Genomic DNA, 24699 nt, shown 5'->3' with positions numbered 1-24699 from the left:
TTGGAAGTGACCAAAGTGTGCAACCCACAACTCTTCCTCATGATAATTGCGCCCAAAATGGACATCATTCCGATATGTTTCCGTGTTTACAAGGAGAATGGGAAGAAGTACAAGAAAAGGGAAGCTACTAATGGTCAAACCAATGGAGTTATGATCAACCTCAACATGTTCAATGGTGGGAACACAACCAAGCTTGGGAATACAAGCAATACCAAAGCCCATACGAAGCTTGGAGAAGTGACCAATACCAACCAACTCCACAATTCCAACATCCATATCCTCCACCTCCTCAACAACCTGAAACGCCAAGCATGTCCTTAAAGGAGATTGTGAAGCGCATTGCCACTTCTACCCAACATTTCGAGGAAACAACACAAGCTAGCCTCAAAAGCTTAGAGTAAAAAATAACACAACTTGCTCAAACAATAAGTCTAATGGAAGCTCAAGACAAACTACCATCAGAAGAGAGCCCATGGCATAGCATATGTACCATTCCTTTGAAAGATGAGAAATTTTTTGATGCCCCAAGAGTGTTATATGGAGAAGTGGAAGAAGAAGTAGAAGTGGAAGAGGCTATCAAGGAGGAAGAAGAAATTGAGAAACATGTCAATGCAACTATAAAGGACGTGTTGGGGGTTAACAAAAGAAAGTTTGAACCACCCACTATCATTGAGAAACTAACTCCAGTGATAGACCAACCACAAGAGCCGAAAACACTAAATTTTTTAGACTTTTCAAAGGATACGTATCCCGAGAAAAAAAACGCCCAACCGGTCATCTACTCAACCACCATGTCAAAAGGGGAAGAGTTGGTCACCTTACTAAATAAGTACAGGAAAGAATACGGTTGGATGATTTCTTTTATCAAAGGTCTAAGTCCGATATGGTTCTCCCGTACAAAGAAAGTCAAATACAAGAAAAGAGTCATAATAGAGGTGTGGGAATTCAAAAATGTCGACACGCGGAAAATCTTCAAAGTCAATGGGCATCGTTTGAAACCTTTCTATGAAGGTTTTAATGCAAATATCCTAGATGTCATCCATTTGGATGCCCCGATATATTGAAATTGAGAGGGAAGTACGTCTTGCCAAAGACGTTAAGGAAGGGCATTTTTGGAAAACATTGTGTTTTCATCTTTTCTAATTCCGAATAAATGCCTTAGATAAATCCTTTTTGCATTTCACATTTCTTCTTCTTCCTTCTTGCAGTAAAAGAGTGTTGGATTTTAAGCCCCGATATTCGTTTTGGTCAAAGGGTGAAATTGAGAATTTGTAGCAGGACACACACGGTCCGCGTGTACTCGGGGATGAGTCCGTGTTAATAAACAAGTGGTGCACGTGTGGTCCCTAAAAATGTTCGCGTCCATCTTTAAATTTCGGGGTTTACAGAACATTTTACGCGGTCCGAGTGTAGTCGAGGGGTCGTCCGCATGTTTATACAAACGGACCGCGTGTACCCGATGCCTTGTCCGCGTGTAATACAAATGGTCCACGTGTACTCCAGAAGCTGTCCGCGTGGATTCATTGACCAACTTTGACTTCCATTGACTTTTTGACCAAATAACTTAAGTGACATGCAACCCTTCTCCTTCATTAGCATGCCGGTTTGTAACACCGTAAAAATTAAAGCAATTTTTCATATTTTCAAAACACATTGTTCATTCACAATTATTAATAAAATCTCATTGTATCATAACTCGATTCCCTAAAACATTTCCCAAAATCGAATTACATAAAACTCCATGTGTGTGTGTACGAATCATGTTGGCGCCTTCCCGCGCTCCTCACTAGTACTTGAAACACATAACACAAAACACTGTAAGCAAGAAGCTTAGTGAGTTCCCCAAAATACCACTCTAACATACATTAGCCACTCAAGGCTATAACTCTACTGACCCTCTGGTCAGTGTGTCTCAGTAGGACCCTCCAGTCCCAACTCTCTCTATTGGCCCTCTAGCCCTAACTATATGGACCCACTGGTCCTAACTCTGGAAATTCTGAATCATGCATATCACATATCACAATAACACATAAATAACATACAATATACTAGCACATAGCTCTGTTACCACTCTAGGTAATGTATAGTGAGAAGACTCACCTCAGATGTCTCGGTAAATCTCTGACTTGGTAGAAATATGGTCTAGCCTCCGCCTAATCACATAAAGTAAATAGTCTCATAAATATAACTCTCGAGACTAGACTCAACCCTCTCTTGGCATCCTCAGAAGGGTAGAAAACCATTTTACCCCTCTCTTGACACATAGACCCCATTGTTGACCAAACCCTCAAAGTCAACAAAGTCAACGGTCAAACTTTGACTCGACTCGCCCAATGCACTTGGGTGACTCGGCGAGTCTACGCATGTCCACTATCCCTCTAGTCTCGCATGACACGTTGAGTCTTTCCCCTGCTCGACGGGTTACACCTGGCATGAATCGCGGGGCCACCCCGAATCAACTCGCCGAGTCCCATTATGAACTCTGTGAGTTCCGCCTTGAACTCCAGTCCTCTAATTCCCTCTGACTCACCGAATCATTCCTCCAACACGGCAAGTACTCACTGAGTGAACTATGGGGAACCCTAGCCCTACTCGCCGAGTCTGTTCTTGGGACTCGGCGAGTCTACGCCATGCTCAAGCTCAAATGACCTCCTGAGGTCGGATCCGTTCCTCTAATCCATAGATCTGGCCTCCTTAAGCAATATAAACATGTAGAGTCTGGATCTTGATGCCCATGCAAAGATCCAATGGCTCCATTTGAAGAAATGGCCTCAAAATGTCACCCTAAGCTCATATTACCCAATGTCACCCCATAAAGATCAGGGAGTTAAGGTCTCTGGACCTCTTTGGATCCAGATCTGCAGCCTCAACACAAGAAGGGACCAATTGCACCATCAATCACACTCTAAATGGGCTAGAAACCCTAACTCTCAAGGATTAACACCCAAAACTAAATAAGGATCGAATATATACCTCAATATGAAGTTCTTAGGCTCTAAAATCCACAGAATAGCGCCTTCTTCAGCTCCCTCTTGCCTTGGTCACCTTCTTCTTGCAAAAACACCACACAAGGATCAAAATGGCCTCTCCTTCCTCACAAACGCTCTAGATCACTTAGGGTTTCACTCAGGGGTATGGTAGTCGCAATTGGTGGCTATAAGCCCCTTTAAATAGGCCTCAAACCCCGGGGATTAGGGTTTCATTAAACAGCACGGACTCGCCGAGTCCACTAGTCGACTCACCGAGTCTGGTCATTAACCCGGATGGAATTTGCGACTCTACTTGGCGAGTCTGAGCATCAACTCGCCGAGTCCCTCCAAAATCTCCAAAATAAATGAATAAATAATGTACCTGGAAATCAAGATGTTACAATTCTCCCCCACTAGAATCAGACTTCGCCCTCGAAGTCTCTTTCCACAAATAACTTTGGATACTGCTCGCGCATCTCTAACTCCGGCTCCCAGGTCATCTCGGAACCCTTCCGATGTTGCCACTGGACCTGAACCAATGACACCTCCTTGTTTCTCAAAGCCTTGATCCTTCTATCCCGAATCACGATCGACCTCTCAACATAGTTCAGGCTCGCATCCACCTGAATGCCCTCTAATGGAACCACTGCCGACTCATCAGCGATACACTTCCTCAACTGAGACAGGTGGAAGGTATCATGAATCTGACTCAACTCCGCAGGTAGCTCCAAGCGATACGCTACCCTGCCCACCCTGGCGGTCACCCTGAAAGGACCAATATACCGAGGTCCCAACTTGCCTCTCTTCCTGAATCGGATCACTCCTTTCCAAGGAGATACCTTCAGGAGTACGAAGTCACCAAATTGGAACTCGAGCTCCGAGCGACACCTGTCTGCGTAGCTCTTCTGACGACTCTGATCCGTCAGTAACCTCTACCTGACCTACTAAATTTGCTCAGTCGTCTAAAGTACTATCTCTGTACTACCCATCACACGCTGACCGACCTCACCCCAGCAAATGGGAGTCCGACACCTCCTCCCATACAACAGCTCAAAGGGTGGCATACCGATGCTCGAATGATGGCTGTTGTTATAGGAAAAATCAGCCAAAGGCAAAAATGTGTCCCAAATCCCTCCGAAGTCCAGTACACATGCCCAAAGCATGTCCTGGAGCGTCTGAATCGTCCGGTCGCTCTGCCCTTCGGTCTATGGGTGGTATGCGGTGCTAAAATGCAACCTCGTACCCAACTCCTCATGAAATTTCTTCCAGAACCTGGAAGTGAAACGCACATATCGATTTGAAACAATCGAGATCGGCACTCCATGCCGTGATACCACCTCTTTCATGTACAAATCTTCCAACCTCTCAGCGGAACACTGATAGCAAGGAAGTGAGCGCTCTTCGTCAACCTGTCCATAATCACCCAAATTGCATTGATGCCCCTAACAGTCCTCAGAAATTTGGTGATAAAACCCATGGTAATCTGTTCCCACTTCCACTTGGGAACCTCCAACGGCTGCAACTTACCATGCGGTCTCTGGTGCTCGGCCTTAACCCTGCGACAGGTCAAACACCTCTCAACAGACCATGCAATGTCCCTCTTCATACAGGGCCACCAATACTCTCTCTTCAGGTCCAAATACATCTTAGTGGCCCCGGGATGGATCGAAAACTTCGATCTATGCGCCTCCTCCATCAAGATGGAACGCGTTCTGCCCACAAACGGCACCCAAATCCGACCCTGAAAGGTCATAAGCCCTCGACTATCAGTGACGAACTCTGATACCTGCCCGATAACCCGCTCCCTCTTACGGTTCTCTGGTCTCACGGCCTCAGCCTGGGCCCCTCAAATGGCGTCAAACACTGGGGTCATCATTATCAACCTCATACAAACATCTCGTATCGGGGCGCCCTCCGCACTACGACTCAGGGCATCGGCTACAACGTTAGCCTTGCCCGAGTGGTACAGGATCTCACAATCATAATCCTTCAGCACATCCAACCATCTCCTCTGTCGCATGTTTAGGTTGGCCTGATCCATTAAATACTTCAAGCTCTTGTGATCCATTAAATACTTCACTGGTCAAGTGTCTGTGAATTATGGCACCTAGACATTACAAAAGAATCATTGAATGATAGTTTAGAATCTAACATTTTCTAGCAGTGACAAGAATTTGGAATTCTTACACTTGCAACAAAAATTTGGAATTATGAAATGGGCACCATTGAAATGTTTTTAATTGATATATTTCAAAAAGTAAGGACCATAGACAAACATGGTGTGCATGCTTGGAGCATGACATAACTATTGTTTAGACAAACATAATGTGCATGCTTGGAGCATGGCATAGCTATTGTTTTAATTCAATTACTAAGTTGATTATTCGAAACATTATATATTGAATGATGAGTAATCAATATGGCTTAAAATTTTTGGGGCCATATAGGATTAGTATTATCCTCGTGTTTCACTTTTCATGTTTTGACTTCCCGAATAACTAGGTTATTCAAACCATCCACAGTCGATCATACTTTGGAAGTAGGTATTGAGACAAGACTGTCATGAATGGGTCTGTAGTTTGTCTAGGACAAGGTGGCTGCAGTGTTCATGAGTACTCCTGGAATAAGATTCGAGTACTAGATTCAACCCGCGCTCATCTGAATCACTTCATGGATTTTATCACGAGTGATTGTGAGATGATAATATCTTATGTTCTTGAAACAGAGATATATGAGTTGTAGTTGCAAGTCGGTTGCACATTAACATATGTAAACGCACCAGTAACTTGGATGTTATAAAACATATTGTTGTGTGTAATTTGATGAGTAAGTACAAGCGAGCATGTGGGTCGAAGTTTATCCGTTCCTTTTACCCCATGTGGATAATAGAGATATCTATGGGCCCCTCGATGATTTAGTGATGAAACCAGACCTGGACATATTTGATTTGTTGAATTAGTCGGTCATCCTAAATCAGAAATCAGGAAACAATATATGGACATAGATAATGATTATAATCAATGTCTCAGTCCATATGATATCTAGAAAGGAGGAATATATGATCCCTTATCTAATGGACACGTCATTGACTGGGTCAGAGTCCGACAACGACTTTTAAGAGCTACGACGGCTAGTCGGTGTTGGAGTCATACTTCCAATAATAGTTATTAGACTTATCCAAGTAAGAGACTATAGGATTAGTGTCTAAGCCCATAGCTATAATTGGTATGTACTTGACCCGAGAGTAGCCTGGTCCGTTTAAGTTGCATATCACCAGGACAATTTGATAGGATGGACTTTTGAGAAGAGGTTATTTATGATTTATTAATGTATTATAAGTTATAATATATTAATATGAAATCATATTATTTAATTAGTATTGATCAAGAATTAATTTGGAATTAAATTTGTGATCAAAGGAGACTAATTAAACATATAGGGATTGATTGTGTAAATCATTCATTCTTATAATGTGGGATAATGATTTATGATTCCATATGTTGGGCTTAACCAATGTGGTGACCCATGGATACTCCATGGAGGTTAAAACCCATGGATCATGAGGAATGTGGAAATTCATGCACATTAGGGTTTACATGGTGTAACCCTAGTGTAACCACACTATATAGGAAGCCCTATGATTCATGAAATTGGTACCTAGATTCTTTACAAGAGTGTGGCTGGTTTTTGTGAGCTAGGGAGTCCTCTTCCAAGTTTCCAAGTGTTAGTGGTGATTTGTGATTCCACTTGAGGCATTCACATTATTGTTGCTAGGCTCTTAAAGCTCCAAGTAACAAGCTACAACAAAAGGTATGTTATCTAACTTGTTTTATTACCCAAGTATCAAAGTTTTTTATGCTTGCTAGGGTAATACCTTGGAAAATGAAAGTTTGCATCTATAATAGAGAAAACATAGATCCAAGATATTAGGCTTGCATGTACACCTTAGGAATGCTCAAAACCCATCACTTCCTATGCCATGCTAGACAATACTACCCAAACTTCCTAAATTCCGATCAAGACTGAAGAATCATCCGTCACCGACGACCGCCTCCCAAACCTGCCATCCAAGCTCCTTCTTGTCGAAAATTGCTTATACCTTCAAGAGAATGAACCTTAACACCATGCCCTCATCCCAAAAGAAGGAAGACCAACAGCCTACCTAAGAACTGGAACAACTACCTTACTCCTGCCAATTGGAAGACCTCGTAACACAATGATAACCATTCAAAGCAGGAACTTCCAGAAAACATGAACCCGTCAATATAAACCGCAATAGATTATTCCTTAGGACTACTGATCATCCATTCATTGCACCCACCCCTCTAGTCCCTGACGAGGAATACCATTCTACTATGTAAAAGGTCTGCTCAAAATATATCGATAGCGAATTAAAACAAATTCCCAATTCGGAGTTGGAACCTTTTTATGCTTGACTTCGTGACAGTTGTCACTGACCTGATGATCTTAAAAGCATAAGAATGGTCAATCCAATATTCTCACATTGCATCCAAATCCCCTGTCAGCTCATATGTACCCCCACCTGATGAATCGCTCGAGACTTTCACAATGGACTTAATGGCTCGAGATTCCATACTCGGTGCTTAGCATTGGTAACCGAACTCCTGATAAACAGTCGTCAAGCAACCAACATTCATAATGCAACCACTCTGTAAGCATATACATGTGCAGGACCATCATTCCAAACAACTTTTAACTGGCCACATGATCCAAACCAATGCATCACTGAATCTCCCGACTCCTACAAGGCACTAACACCCAGATAAGCCAAGAAGCTAACGATCTGAGATCTAAGAGTCTCAATCAAAAGACTATTGGGTCTTACCCATATAGATCATTCATCCATTGGTTCACGATACATTGTGGAACCTGCTATCCACCAAACGATAGGATCCCAATATTAAACCAATCTTGTCGCCATCACATCCATAACCTAAAGACTTGCGACCAACACCATCGGGACCTAAAGATACCCAACCATCAGTCCACTGACTTGTAGGGACCCAAACATAACCCACTCAATATTATCCGAACACAACATGGGCCACACTCTTCTATCATGCACAATTCCTTACACAACAGGGATAACAATCTATATAACGAGTCGAGGAATCCCTCAACACTCGATGCTCAACCTGAGAATCCAAAACGCTTTTTGATCTATTCAGCGACATTCTAAAAGGATCCAATGGCTAAAAAAAGTTCCTTATCCAACATCTTCCTGCCGCAAAGACGACTCTTGCATTGCTGATCACATACATCTAATGATAACTTGCTCTGAACCTTCGTCCAGACTAAATCCTGAAACGAAGTTCTGTGTACCTGAACTGCAAATCCTTATGACCCATTCTGTTGAAATCATAAACTTAAACATTGCAATGATCCTTCAACCAAAATAGCCAGTTCTCTTCCACTTAGGGTTCGAACTACCAGCAAATGACGTTGCAGACATACCACATATCAAACCGGTCTTCCAATTAATGACCAAGCAAACACAAAGTTATCCTAGATCTTAGATGGAAACCTCGAAAACCTCCCAATCATAACCACCTCTAACAAAATCCCACACATATGCAGAAACAACAATTTTGTCCACTCATGACAGCAATTCTCCATCTAGAAACAAATTAACTACGACACACCTCGCCTAATTCCCAGGACATAATCCATCGTGAGAATTATCTATAGTTAAAAAAAGCATCATTCTCTTAGTTAGGATACATTAGAGACAAAAAAAGTTGCTCTTACTGATTCACTTCCCTTGGTTCCTGAAATAATCAACTAGCACCTGACCTAACTAATCCCAATAAAGCAGACCCCTGATCTCATCTCAAGGCAATCGTACCACAAAACCCTTTTGCGCATTCCTATGTTGTCATACCCATCGACAAAGAAAACCAAAATATTCTAGAGTTGTGTCTGGACTACATCCCATCTCTGAAAGTCACATGTCTACTCTGTTTCTTCCCTCCAATCGCAGACAGCCAGAAGTACATAAACCCTGTCGATGATAGTGACATCCCAATCCATCTGCCAATCACTAAATTTTCGGCTACAATTTGCGATCTATTTATCACAATCGCTTCCTTCTTGAGTACCGCAACTCAACTGTCACTACTTGAGCAAGGCCATCTATACCTCACAATCAACTACTTTCCATGTTTCTGCATCATTGAAACCCAACAAACATGGCCACTGGGGCCCGATCAATCATGTGACCCATCCTCAACCTGGACGATCATACCCGATAAACCGATAGGGGGAAATACATTGTAACTAATCATGGTGTCAAACCGTGCCACCTTCCTTAACCAATTCCTTAGAATCCACCAAAATTTCCTCGACGCCCAGTACTACCTTCCACACCTATCCACACTTTCCTCAAGAATCATCTGGGGTCCTCTAAGTAACCACTCCTATCCGTATCCGTCCTATCCATTCTTATACACCTGTTCTCAAATAAATACCCCTCGCTAAACAACGTAGTCTAACCCACTACAATACATCCTAGGATCTCCTAGGTTCCCGACCTCACCCTGCCATCAGCTGCTGAAGAACTTCCTATAATGTGAGTTAACTACTACATAATACAGTCACATGCATTAAAGCTTAGATAATCCTTTAAATGAAAGACTCATCCCTACAACGATTAGACTCAAACGAGAGCTACACATTCGTTTTAAATTCGTTACTCTAAGATTATTCAACTTATGCCATATGTGACATAATATATTCACTGAATAGCTAACTCACACCATCATGAGTCCCACAAAGCACAAAGCAAATAGCATTCGTGCAGTAACACTCCAAGTCGCAGCTAAATAGAGGACATCTCAATCTGACTTCCTACCAAGAAAGATTTCAAATCTAGCATAACACCCAATTCCTCTTAGGCTACAAGGCATCACATATCAGGCCAACACATCCACTAAACATTTCTGCAATTAAGAGATATGAAACACGCTATGGATCTAAATAAATAACTCGGGAAGATCCAGGCGATAAGCAACCCGACCCACCTAGGCCAAAACCTTAAAAATGACTGATGTACCTGGGGCAACCACTACATTACTCCCCGCTATCAACTGCATAAGGAACTCCCCTTAACATCCTCTAACTAGCTCATTAATACAATTACATATTGTCGACACCAGATAATTCTTTGAATGAAAGGTCTCACACTATAATTTTTGGACTTAAGCAAGAGCTGCGCAATAGAGTTAAAACCTAACCTTCTAAAATTATCCAGTCTCAACAATATGTAAATTATTATACTCGCTAACTAGTTAGCTGAGGTTAATGAAAACTCCTAAAAGCTCAAAGCAAGCAACATTCGAGCATCGAGTAATCGCAACAAACATAACCTAAACAAGCCATCCTATCACTGACTGATCAGTACTAGCGTGCAAATCCTTAGCCCTAAATAGCATGTGATTCATAGATTCACAAGTCAAATCATATCATAAAACATGCATGGGTATTTTGGGAATACTTACTTGAGCTTGGTTGATTGCATGCACCACACCCTTTTTATTTTATTAGAAAACCCTTTTTATAAAACATTTCATTTTGAAAAATCTACCAAACCCTCAGTTTGTGTCTAGACACACCCGAGATTATCCCTAAATCCCTTAAACCAAGGCTCTAATACCAACTTGTAATATCCCAAAATTTAAGAATAAAAATTTCTATTTTTAAATTAATAAAAGCATTATCCAAGACAACATCATCAAAAACATAGTGAATCAAAGTGTATCAATAACATCCAAATATATCAGAGTAATATAAAATGCGGAGCAATGTGGTGTGTGCACTACAATCATCTCGAGCTCTTCCCCTTCTAACAAGAAGTACCTGAAACATTAACTGAAAACGTAAGCACAAAGCTTAGTGAGTTCCCCAAAATACCACATACCATATATATATCAAACATATAATGGGCCCTTCCCGTCATCGGGCCTTTCCCGATATACATATAAACATATAAACACATAATATATGCGATTATGCAATAATCACAAAGGTACATAACATACAAAATGGTCATCCGGCCCCGCACGGTAAACATACCAGCACATAACACATGCAAGAGTCATGCATACATCTAGCATTCTAAACATAACAAATCATGGGCCAGTATTGGAGCCTCGGACCCACCAAACATAATGAGGAAACTCACTTCAAGCTGCAAAATCTCTCAATAAAATCTCGGTCTGCTGATCTGGAAAATCCCTGCATGCTAGCACCATCAAATAATATCCAATTAATAGTTGGATCTCAACCCATAATCAAGAATCTGAATTACTTGTCCAATATCCAGGGTAAAAAGACCATTTTACCCTATTCTTACATGGCCAAAACCAAGGCTCAACCCATTTACTCAAAAAGCTTAATTTCCTAAATGGCATCCCATGGTCCAATATGGCCTAAATTCCTAATTGGGCCCAAAAACCATCATGTACCTAATTCAAAGAAAGCCCAAAATCTATCCGTGGCCCAAAGTCAAAAGTCCAATAGCCCAACAAGGCTCAAACCCTTAAAGGCCTAAAATGGACATCCTAGGGAATACGTCTTGCGTACCAGAAACATATGCCATGTGTACTCACCCACAAAGCACAACGTACAAGCTGTTGATGCATGATACCGGTTTTACACTGAGCGTACTCCTATGTCCACCCAACGTACTCATCAGAGGCCAAAAATCCATATTAAGTTCTTATTGGGTTAAGACAAGTCATTCAAACACAGATCTGATCCCTAGGAAAGGTCTTAAACCATAAAGTTACCAAATTTACTCCCTTGCATGCCTTAATGGGACCCAAAACCTTTTTTTATCCCTCTAAACCCATAATATGAACATCAATTTAATCATGACTCACCCAAACCCATCAAGATGACATTTTTATGCACCCACAACCTCAGAAGTGCTAAGATCCAAAATTCTAAGCTCTTGGAGTAGCTCATACTAATAAAGTTAACTCTAAAAACCAATATAAATCCAAAACATTTCCTAGGCTAGATCTAACACATAGAGTCAACAAGTTAGAAACTTTATACCTCTTAGAAGATGATAAAGATGATTAGATCATGGATCTACAAGCTCCAAGCTAGGAAATGCTTCTGACAAGAACTCTTTGTTCTCCATAGCAGACCAAAATCACACCAAAAACCTCAAAATTCACAAATGGAAGCTATGGTTTCGAATCTAGGGTTTAATGGGACGGAGGATGAAGATAAGAAGGGTTAGAGTGGTGCTAAGGTCACTGAATAGGGTCCAAGACCCTAAATTCGGGTTTGCATGAGGATGAAGTACGCCCAACGTACTCCAAATGATGCCCACAATCATTCTGCCTAGTACACCCAATGTACTCTCTATGTACGCCCAATGTATTAGGCTTGGCCTTAAACCCACAAACTTTCGAAGGCCATAACTTCTTTGTTCTAAGTCCGCTTTTGATGATCCTTATATCCACATAAAGTTAATGAGAAGATCCACACTCTGTCAGCTCCCCTTGCCATAAAACTTTTTGAACTAAAATCCAAAATTCATAAAAGCTCAAATTGTCACTTTACCGATATACTCTTGGACTCCAAAACACAAAACTGAAATCTCAGATCCTTTAACCTACATTATCCACACTTAAAGGGGGTCTAAGTCTCTTTCCCAAAGGCCCTAAGCCTTATGATAATCGGTCTTCAGGTCATGAACCCGAATTATGAAATTATCCAAAATAGGGTGTTACAAATACACCTTGCTGTGACACCATGATGGATGTTGGTCCATTGGTGATCATGATGCTCCATATGTGCATCCTGTTGCTCCACTATGGTTAAGGTGGTCCATCATGTGTGTTATTGATGCTCATAGGTTGTATAACGTGGAAAAATGTTCTACGAGATGTTGCATTGCATAGTATAATTGGTTGTTACCTTTCATGGACCTATGGGCAAATTGGCTTGGCCAATTAGGGTTTTTGTTCTAATCTATCAACTATAAATAGGGATACCTGCTTGCTTATTTTGTGTCTTGTATCTTGTATCCTTAGTGAGTAGGACAAATCTCTTGTGAATTGTACTTTTAAACTCTGTTTGAGAACTCTAAAATAAAGAATACTCCCCTCCTGCTCGTGACATAGGTCTCCTTGACCGAACCACATAAATACTGCGTCTTTGTGTGTTTTTAGTTTCGCTTGTTATCTGTATTACTTCCTAACAAGGGTCATCGGAACTCGACAAGTGACATCAAATTTGTTCTGAGTCTTGACAAGTATAGTTTGATTTCCTAACAGTTTTTATAATATAATCTAATAGGTAAAACAAAAGGGTTATTTTGTTTTTGAAATTATGAGCAGTGCGCGACGTGCATACGATGTGCGTCGTGTGTACTTGAAATACATCAACATTAAAGTTGATTTTTTCCTTATTCTACACTTCTCCACAAACATTCCTCCCACTTCTGTCTCGATCAGTCCCCACTCACATGACGAGCGTACCATGTGCATGATCGCATACCTTGATTTTCTGCATTTCCTTTGATTCCTCTACTTCCAGGGAATCATCTACACTAATCCTAACTCCTTATGTTGCTCAAATTTGGATTTTAGGGCTTTTTATAATTTGTTTTTTGCATTGGTTCATTTTTGGATGATTTTTTTTGTAATGGGATATCATTTGGGCTTGTTATACTATTGATTTACTACCTCAATACTTAATTTTGAGTTTATTTCATCCGTTGTTCCAAATTTTAAGTTTTTAGATTTCGAAATTTTTCTAAAATTTAACCAAACCCTTCAATTGGTAATGTTTTATACGAAATAGACTACTTGTTTTGGCTCTAAAAGCTTAGTCAAACATCCCAATGTGGTTATTGTGTTGAAAATTGGACGAAACAATAGATTTTCAAATCTGTTGTTCTTCGTGCTCTTGGAGCACGTAATGCAGATGTATGGGCGCTGTGTGCGCTCACATGCAGCGTGCATGTCACAACTAGAAATTTTTGTGCCTTGTAACTACAACACTTATGAAAGTTATGAATCAAAAACATGAAAGCATGTATGATGCTTACTCTATTACAACAAAATTTCAATCAAACACTTCATACAAGCGCTGCAAATAGTCAGTAAACAATTGGGAACCTTAGAAATCCTTGTTTAAGTCCATTTTGGATTAGGATTTCCTTATTGGGCCCAATGGACCAATAAGACTCCAATTGGACTATCTTGGGCTTAGAACTCTTGAATGGGCTCTAATTGGATCCACTTGCATTTATTTCAATATTTTGGGCCATATTGGGCCTAGAATGAAATAAATTATTTAAATGAACCATATTGGGCCATAATTAACCTAATTTAGCCCTAATAGGTCATAATAATCACATTTATAATTATTTGGACCAAAAATACTCAACATAACCATAAAAATTGGGCTTAAGCATTCAAGGCCCAAAACTCTATTCTCTTTTCTCCATTCTCGGCCCAAGCCCAATCCATGGTGAAGAGTTGACTTAGGCCTTGCCACCTCATTTTTACATGGAGGTTATCCATGCAAATAACCCAAGTATCCATTTACTATCTCATCAATATTCTCTCTCCCTCTCCCTCTTTTTCCTTCGGCCGAGAGCAAGAGAATGAACACACACACACCTCACAAAACTCTCTCTAAATCACTCAAGAATCATCCACTCTTCTTCATCCAAAATCTCAAAAATTTGGCTTGAAGTCTAAGGATCTTCATCAAGTAATTCATCATCTAAGGTAAGTTAATGGCTAACTTATGATCTAACTCCCTTCATTTCATCAAAATCTCTTCTAAATCCATTCAATCTTGTGATCTTGCACCTTATAAGCTCTTTAAATTCGAGATCTTCCAAGAAAGGTTGCTAGGGCCGAAAATAACAACAAACTCTTCTCTTTTCCTCTTCAAAACCGATCCACAACTCAAGGTGAGCTTCATACCCCTTTCTTTTCGGTTTTATGAGTTTTTATGGGGGATAATACAAGTAAATGTGTAGATCTATGTGTAAATGTATGCTATGTGTGATTTGATGCATGTTTGTGTGTGATATCATGTCTTGTGATGCATATGTTATCCAAAAAAAATATGTAAAAAAAAACCAAGATCTAAAACATACTGAATGAAATAAACATAACTTAAACTATTTTACCCTAATCAAGTCAAGAAAAATAACTCATATGGTTAGGATGAACATGCTTGAACATAAAACCCATTTTTGGGCTTAAATTGTCAAAAATACAAAATTAAGGGCCCAAACCGACAAATTATAGTTTATGGAGGGTCAAAAGAGTCCAAACAGTTTCTATAATAATATTTCTAAAACAAAACATTTTTGAAGGACTTAAAATGTAAATTTTGCACTTAATGGGCTAAACTTGGGCTTTTCGGCCCAATAAGCCTCAATATGCGAGATTTTCAAGTTTGAGGGGCTGAAAAGGAAGTTTTCTATAAAATAGGGGATTTGAAGTCTATTAAAACCATTTCAAAGGTCAAAAATGCTTTTCAAATTCAAAAAGGATCAAAAATGTGAAAAATTTATATTTTGGGCCAAAACTGTAAAAGTTGCGAAACTGGGGGTTCTAACCGAGAAAACTTCATTTTGGAAGGACTAAAGTTGTTTACAAAATAAATTTGGGCTAAAAATGTCTTTTCAACAAGTTATGATACCAAAGTGTCAAGAAAAATGGTTTAAGGACTAAAATGGAAATTCTTTTATATAAAGGACTAAAAGTGCTAATTTTATAAAAGAAGGGTTGTGAAAAGGTAAAAATATTACTTTTAAACAAAATAATTCCTTAAGACAAAATACGAGATCCACGATTGTCGGCGAAACGTAAAAACAAATGCACTTTCAACAACCAATATCGTTACCAAAACGAATTGATTCGGTCTCGAATCAATAACAACACAAAAATCAATAAACCATAGTATTCCAATAAACACGCGATAACTATGAGGAGTCAATATTCAATCTTTGGGCTTGAAAGTTTCAAATCGTGCTTGTTGGCCCTCGCTAGCCCAATAACATGATCTTTGGGCCCGAAGGGAACGCACTTACATGTTAATGGGCCTTCCATGACCTAATTCCATGTAAAAGGACTTTCAATAGCTCTATTGTGCTGTTGGGCCCCAAGGGTCCATTAGTACTGCTAGTGAAGTCGAGAAGTCAAATGCGAGTCGGGCCAAGTGCCTTCGCATTCCCGATAGCCTTGAATAACTTATGGAAATAAAAGGGGGCTCCGTACCCTCCTTTCTCCTCGGTTGTGGGGCTATGAGAAATCAAGTAAACAGATTCGTGGTGTAAATCAAGAGAAGTCAGGGTGGTTGGATTAAGTGAGTAGTACGGACGACGCCTTAAGGATCGTTCGTAATTTGTAGTTATAAACTAGTCATTTTCATTAATGCTTGATTGTAACGACTCACAACCCATAATTAATCCAATGTCACCTGGGTAATCAAAAACAATCGTCGTATCGGCATAACAATAAATAAGACATGTAATTTTACGTATCGGGAAAACATCGGGTTTTATCGGGGAGTTCAACATTTTTACCAATGTGATGTATACAAAGTTCAACAACTATACAGGTTTTCAAAATCGACAAGAATATTTACGGATCTTCACACTTTTTTATAAACAAATACTCTTTTCAGAAAATATCGGATTTTCTGGGTTTTTCAAACTTCACAAAAATCATTTTTCCATAACATTACTTATCAACTCACCAACATTTCATATGTTGACATTTTTTTCAAAATAACTTGTATTCTCAGGTAACAGGTAAACCGAAGAATATGTATCAAGTTATGTCATGGTGTTTTGCTTAGATTATTTATCGAACGGTTTATGTTATGAAATTGTAATGTTTAAAACAATTTACTGAATGTAAACAATGTCGGTTGTAATATTTCAATCCATGGTGATGAATGATGTTATGATTCATGTATAATCATTGTGATGGTATTCAATTTAAGTCACAAGAGCCCTCGGACGTTTCCGCCGTCCGGTTCGGGGGTGTGACAGTGCACCTTTGTGCGTGTGCTCCATTTTAACACCCAATGCAATATTCATCTTATCTATTTGTTCATAATTTTACATTTTTCCTATTTTCCTACAGATATTTCGATACGGAGTCGTCAGGCTGCGGGTCAGTTACCTCCTAACGGGCCATCGCATCTATTTCTAAAGTTCCCCGATGGTCTTGCCGATTGGAGTTCTTTTATCTCTTGGTTCACTGCTCTTCTGTCCAAGAAGATTAGTATTCCTTAGGCTCATACTTGGAGCCTTACGGATGGGTTTGTGTTGACAACTCATTTTGAGTCATTCTTTTCTCGGGTCTTGCGTGATGATAAAAGTCTTGATCTATTTTCTTTCCAGGGATAGCATCGGGTTATCAGGATTCGGGAGGTGATCTACAAAGAGCTCCACTGGGATTTCTTTTCTACAGTTTGCTTCGACAAGGCATCGACGAACTGGGCTGGTAGATCAGTATTCTTTTTTCACCTAGGAGGTGTAACCTATTCCATCAGCTTGAATGAGTTGGGAGACGTCTGGGGATTTGTATAGAGTATGAGAATGCCAGTCCTCTTTTTTTATTGTTTATCTTGACATCTGCACTACTGGGCCACCCCAAGATTACAACTATATACAAGTTTGGAGTCATGCTAGGCGGAGCTATGTTTCTAGGACGACCAAGGAGAGTTCCTTCAGATCTCCTACTTATCAGTTGCTTCACAGATTGGTTGTTTCTACTATTTGTCATTGCGAGGAGCATGACAAAGTTCCTTCTAGCGACCTATTCTACCTTTTATGCCTTACTCAGACTGAGGTTTGCCTCAATCTTACCTTTTCTCATTCTCTCTATTTGTCTAGTATAGCTCTTGGTACCATGCCTTCGAGAAGGATTTGCGATGGTCATTAGGTTACTCAATTGGCCCAGTCTTATGAGGTCGATACTAGTGGGATGGTTCCTACTGCTGGGTTTTGAGCATTCTAACACTCCTAAGTGTACATGCAACCCTAAATACCTTGGATCTATGTTTTCTCTATTATACATGCAAATATTAATATTCCAAGGTATTACCCTATCTAGCATACAATCTTTTAATACTTGGATAATATAACAAGTTAGAATACATACCTCTTGATGTGACTTGACTCCATGAAGCTCGGGAGCCTAGTGCCCCAAGTGTGACACCTCAAATGTTCACACAACATCATCAACACTTGGAATAACCATGAGAAGAGGACACTGTATGCTCAAATCGGCTAGCCCTCATATATGTATCACTAGTGCCAATTTCTTGAGCTAAAAGGGTCTTTATATAGTGTGGCTATTAGGGTTACACCATGTAACTCATGACTTTACCCATTCCTTATGCTCCATGGGTTTGAACCTCCATGGAGTATCCATGGGTCACCACATGGGTTAAACTCAACATAAGGAATCTTGGATCATAAGCCTACATATATTAGAATTAATGATTTACACAATCAATCCCCATATGTTTAATTACTCTCTTTTGATCACTAAATTAAGTCCAAATTAATTCTTGATCAATACTAATTAAATAACATGATTTCATATTAATATATTAGAACTTATAATATATTAATATGTCACAAATGTCTTTTTCTCACAAACGGTCTATCCAAATTTTCCGATGCCATGCAACCCAAATGGACCATGCCGATTCGGGTCAAGTACATACCAATTATAGTTATAGACTTATACACTAATCCAACAGTCCCCCACTTGGATAAATCTAAAACTATTATTGAGTATGACTTCAAACCTAACTGGTAATCGTAGCTCTCAAAAGCCTCTGTCGAATTCTGACCTTGTCGATAAACTCTGAACTTTGTCAATGAGTTTTCCATTAGATGAGGGATCATATGATCCTCCATTATAGATATCGTATGGACTGAGACATGGATTAAAATCATTCTCTCTGTCATTTGTTGTTTCTCGATTTCCGATTTATGACGACTGACTGATTGAACAGATCAAATCAGTCCTGGCTTGGCCAAGCACTCACATGTGTCATCTTTAAATCATCGAGGGGCCCACAAATCACTTTTATCTCGAAGGTATAAGGAATGGATGAACTTCAACTCATATGGCTTGTTCTACTACTTGTTGAATCATACACAAAGGCACGTTTTATAACATCGAGTTACCAATGCGTTTTTGTGCAATCAATGTATAACCAACTCATAGTAATAACTCATATCTCTAGGTTTGAAGAATATAAGATATTATCGCCTCATGATCACTCGTGATAAAATCCATGAAGTGATTCCAATGAGTGCGGGTTGAATCCAATACTCAGAACTTATGAACACTCATGAGTGTTGTAGCACCACCTTCTCCAACATCATAGACCTCTACAAGTCCAACCCATGACAGTCTTGATTCATATCTACTTCCAACATATGACCGACTGTGGATGGTTTGAATAACTTACAGGATGAACAACCTAGTTATTCTGGAAGTCAAAACATGCAAAATGAAACACAAGAATAATTGAATCCAAATGGTCTCAGAACTTATGAATATAAATAAAACACCTTTTATTTATCACCATATGATTACACATTATTCATTGCATACTGTTTCAGCTATCAACTTTATTCTTGAATTAAAAAACACTAGTTGTCCCATGCTTCGAGCATGTACACTATGTTTTTCTAAACAATAGCTTTTCCATACACCAAGTATGCACACTATGTTTGTCTATGATCTTTACTTTGTGAAATAGATCGATTGAACATAACTCTAATGATTCTCATTTCATAGTCCAAAATCCCAACCGTAAATGCAAGAATTTCAAATTCATGCCATTTGCCGAATTTTGTTAGATTCTAAACTTATATGCATTGATCCTCTTGTAATGATTATGCACAAAGTCATAAAGACTTGACAACAAACATTACAAAGCATTCCAATGGACATCAAATCCATGGAAACATCCTTTTTGCATTAAGTTTCCTAATCTTACACAGATTTATTGAACAACTTCCACCTTCCCATATTGCCATTTTGAATATCACTTCTGAACAAGAGTTGCCTCTTTTCAGAATATGTCAACATGGTCCTTCCGAAATTAACACTATACTTCCAATTGTCCATGAGAAACCAATCTTTGGTAAACCTTAGATTGTTCTCGACAATTGCTTAATCATTTGAGTCATATCCAGTTCTAGACATTTCCCTTCTTAATGCCCTGAGCATTTGGAAGAATTTAGAAATGATAAATATTATAGCATATGCAATAGATCCTATACCCAAAGCAAATGGGACATGATTCATGATGTTTCACATAAAGACTTGATTCTAGACCAGCCTTTTGCTACCATATTTTTTATTTGCCATTTTCTCAAAAGTTTAACTATGAAGAGGGATGCCGTAATCATAATCGAATTTTGAGAACACAATATATATGAATTTTATTAAGTTGAACCAAACCAACATAAAATTCATATATATTCTTGACTAAAGATGATTAAAATCTCAATCTAGGCCTTTTAGAATTGAAATGAAGTATAATTTCCTCTCCCTTAATTTTAGCAAAACAACTTTTTCAACCCCTGCAACCTCAAGAATTGAAAATATTGTTTTCTATAATTAACATTGTTGTCTTGAAATACTTATCATAATTATCATGCTCCCACTAACATGATGATTATTAGCATAACACTTATGCTCCTACTAGCCTTGACATATATCCAGAAATTACAGGACTTCTAGAAATTAATACTTTATGGACTTTCTTACAAAAGTTCAGATTTCTGATACTAGATTGCTTTGATAAGACTTTATCAAAATCGTACACCTCCCCTTCGATAGCTCACAGGTGTGTCCAAACAATTTCAGAACTACGAAAATGGATGCCGTAATCATAGTCTCAATTGTTTAGACCTTTTCTTCATAAGTCCATGTTAGTGTGCCGGTTAACCATGCAGGTTCCACTAACGAATTTGAGAATGTATAGATTGCTATCTACTTAAAATCTACTTGGTAGAAGTGTTTCATCTCCATCACTTTCATGAATCGAAGAGAAACCTTATGAACCTTAGATTTGATGGTATATGGGTTCTTATCCACGTGAATTTGTGAAAACCATAATCACAAGACTAGGTTAGTGACAAATCCAAACTTTTATGGATTGAACTTGTGCAATCTAAACTTCTTTCCACCTGGCAGCACAAGGGCCTGCCACTGTCTCCATGAAATACAGACTTTTGTTTTTTATTACTTCTTGAAACCCTTTTAGGATCCTTTTAGACTCCCACTGTCTCCTTGACCTATAAGACTTTCTTGCCAAATATTCAAGATATAGTGTGGATTATAATCAAGACAAACACTTAACACAATTTTCCTTAGTTGGTCTTTGTTTTATCCAAAACATCACAACTTTCCGATTTCAAATGTACAAGAGTAGAAAAAATTTTACTCTTACATTTGACAAGTGTTTTAAACCTTCTTTAACACATGTCACTCAAGTTATAATCTTAGAGTATAACTCTAAGAATTGTTTTGTTTTTGGAACGAAGTATGAATCATCTTCTTGATTTAACCATTTCAATAATTCATAACTCCTCTTCTTAACTATCAGAATGCACTTAGAGGATGAATTGTGATAAGGTCTCAAAATCATTAAGATGGTCTTAAAAAATGATACTAACGTACTCTCCCGTCTTTTCAGATTTGAGAAACTTTTATCCTTCTGCCTAATTTGATTCTTCTTATTCGTTTTGTCATACATTGAAACTTTTCCAATGTTTCAGAATTATACTTAAGCTTGTAAGTATAATCATATTTACTAAACCTTAGTAAATCATAACGAATAGTCTTATCCATTTTTTGTGGTGAACTTTGGCTAGTGCATAAGAATGTGTACTTGATCCCTTACTCCTTCTCTTGAGTCACATATACATGTGAACACGGAACTAGTCTTAATTTTCCAAAGTTGAAAATTCTCATACATCACACTAAACGCCTTGTATGATTCCATGTTTTGGTCCAATTGAAACTTGGGTGATGATAATCTTTCCTTATTTGGTAAATTTTGACACTACCACAAATGAAAGGATCAAATTCATATTTCCAATATTGCTATAAACATACAAACATCAAGTTTTCATGAATGTCATTGTAAGGACATAAAAATAAAGTAAAAAAAACTTTTTTTTTTTATTTTAAAATGTGGAAAAAACTTTTCCTTACAATGCAAAATAAAATGAAAACTATTCTATTACATGTTTCCTAGCAATCTATCATAACTCCTAAGGAGTAGCTCAAGAATCCAATCTTCAACCAAGCGATAGAAATCCATCTTCGCAATCAGATTCAAAATACTCTTATTTTAAGTTTCTTCACTTTTCTTTGATTCTTAAAACAAGAATCTAAGAATAGAAACTTAACAGAGTCAGATAGTAGACTTTAGCTGAAGTAGAGTCAAACTTATTGACTTTAACATCCTTAGGTAAATAGGCTGCTTCGCAATCAATGTCCCTTACTTTGTCAATATAACCATATGGACCCTTTGGTAATGGTACATGGGACTATCTCAGACTTAACCTTTCTCTTTACCGTTTGGTCAACTGAATTGACTATGGCCAATCCCTTTCCATTGGGAAGAGAATGCTTTTTCTGGATTTCCAGTGTCATCATTATCAATGTCCATAAAGTTTTGGGAGGTTGATCTTAGCAAATAGATATGATCATTAAGAGTCTTGTCATAGTCTATTTCATAGGAGTCCCAAAGGAACTCAATATGTGACTTAGAAAGTGATTGGACATCCAACTTTCTCAAGACTTTGACACCCAACTCTCTCGGCTTGTTAGTATGTGACTTTATCTCCAAGATGCAATGACACATAGACTTTTCTTGCCAATAGGGCTAGAGTGACCTTGAACTTGTGGGATAAGGATAATAATTGGAGGAGGTGGACGAAGTGAGTTCCAAGAGATTTGGGAGGATCATAGATGTCTGAACTAGACAACTTTTGGGAGATATTCAAGATAGTTGATCTAAAGTCCTTAATATAACACCCAATATGAAATATTAAGGCTAGGACCCTACAAACTATTTTATAACTTAGAAGAGGGATGCCGTAATCCAAGCTATAAAATATTGGAAGGTAGGTGAATGACGATTCACCAATTTCCACCAAAATAAACGAAATGTATTATTAGGTTTTAATTGGTTTTGAAACTCCTAGGTTCTTTTGAGATTCATTGAACTTTTCAATGGCATGTTTCAATCTCGAGTGTGCCCTTCAGGTTTTGTGACCGAGATGCCGAGGATCACAAAAAAAGGTGTGAATAACCATGCAAATATACTTGGTACCCTTAATATTTACCCCTCAATCGATGTGTCGGTTAACCACACACGCTCCACCGATGCTATGATAAACATTAAGTTACCCTTTTTCTACCTTGTTAAATCAAGCTAGTGTGCCGGTTAACCACACACGCTCCACTAACCGACTTAAGAAAGTGCAAAGTGTAATTTCATGAGTTAGCACCAAATTCACATTTTCCTAAGTAACTAAGATTGTGAATTTATAAATGTTTAGTTACTTAGTATTTATCATTAATACTTTTAATAAAGGGAGAATTATAGTCCTTGTCCTACCCGTTCGGCTAACAACCCTCCACCAGTCAAGGAAGCGGTGGGTGAGAGTGGACACCCATTAAATAGCCATTTTTATAGGCAGTAACCTTAAACCCCCCCTTATAGATCGGCTTCGTGAATGAGGCCTACTAATGGTAAGACGACTTGCTCTTATACATATATATATATATATATATATATATATATATATATATATATATATATATATATATATATATATTATTATTAACTTATAATATTATAAAGTATAAGAGTTGAATTTTAACTTTTAAAATTCTAAGGGCTTAACTTGGAATTAAAGTATTCATGGGAAAACTTTACAAATTCTAAAACTTGAGGGCATGTTTTTGAAACTATTAAAAAATTTTCATTTCATAACTTATAAGTTTAATGGTTCATTAAAATGAAGACTCTTCATTTTTTTACCTCTTATTCTTTAATAACACTTTTAAAGAAATGACTCTTAATCGTCCGTAACTTGAGGACAAGTTATGGAGTCATAATACTATTTAATGAAAAAGACTTTTTTTATGTAACCTATGCCACTTTTATGAGTTTTAGGATTAATAAATGTGACCTTTTATGTAACTTGAGGACAAGTTACAAAAACACATTTTATGAACTACCTCTAGATTAATTAGGATTGAAAACAACTAAAACACAATTTTTTTTCCATTAATCTAAACTAACTCATAAATTAAGGAAACACAAAAAAAAAACTTTTGGATTCCATAACTTATGGAGTTTAATGTTTTGTTTTATGATGAAACTTTTCATGTTCCACAACTTAAGAACAAGTTATGGAATTCTTTAAAACATTAAGACCAAGTTTTGTAACTCCATAAAAAAATTTGAATCAAGTTTTTTAAAACCTTTTCATATCCATAACTTATGGAGGTTTCAAAAAACTCTTTAGATCAAACTTTTAAAACTAATAAAATAATCATATCATTTTATCTTTTACTAAATTTGACCTAATTCAACTCATATAGCAAATGATTCAAATTTTACAAATAATTGGTTTTTCACAAAAACGAGTAATTATCTTAAA

Source organism: Lactuca sativa, chromosome 6 (assembly GCF_002870075.4).
Source record: "Lactuca sativa cultivar Salinas chromosome 6, Lsat_Salinas_v11, whole genome shotgun sequence".
Taxonomy (NCBI): domain Eukaryota; kingdom Viridiplantae; phylum Streptophyta; class Magnoliopsida; order Asterales; family Asteraceae; genus Lactuca; species Lactuca sativa.
This window is presented reverse-complemented; position numbering follows the sequence as displayed.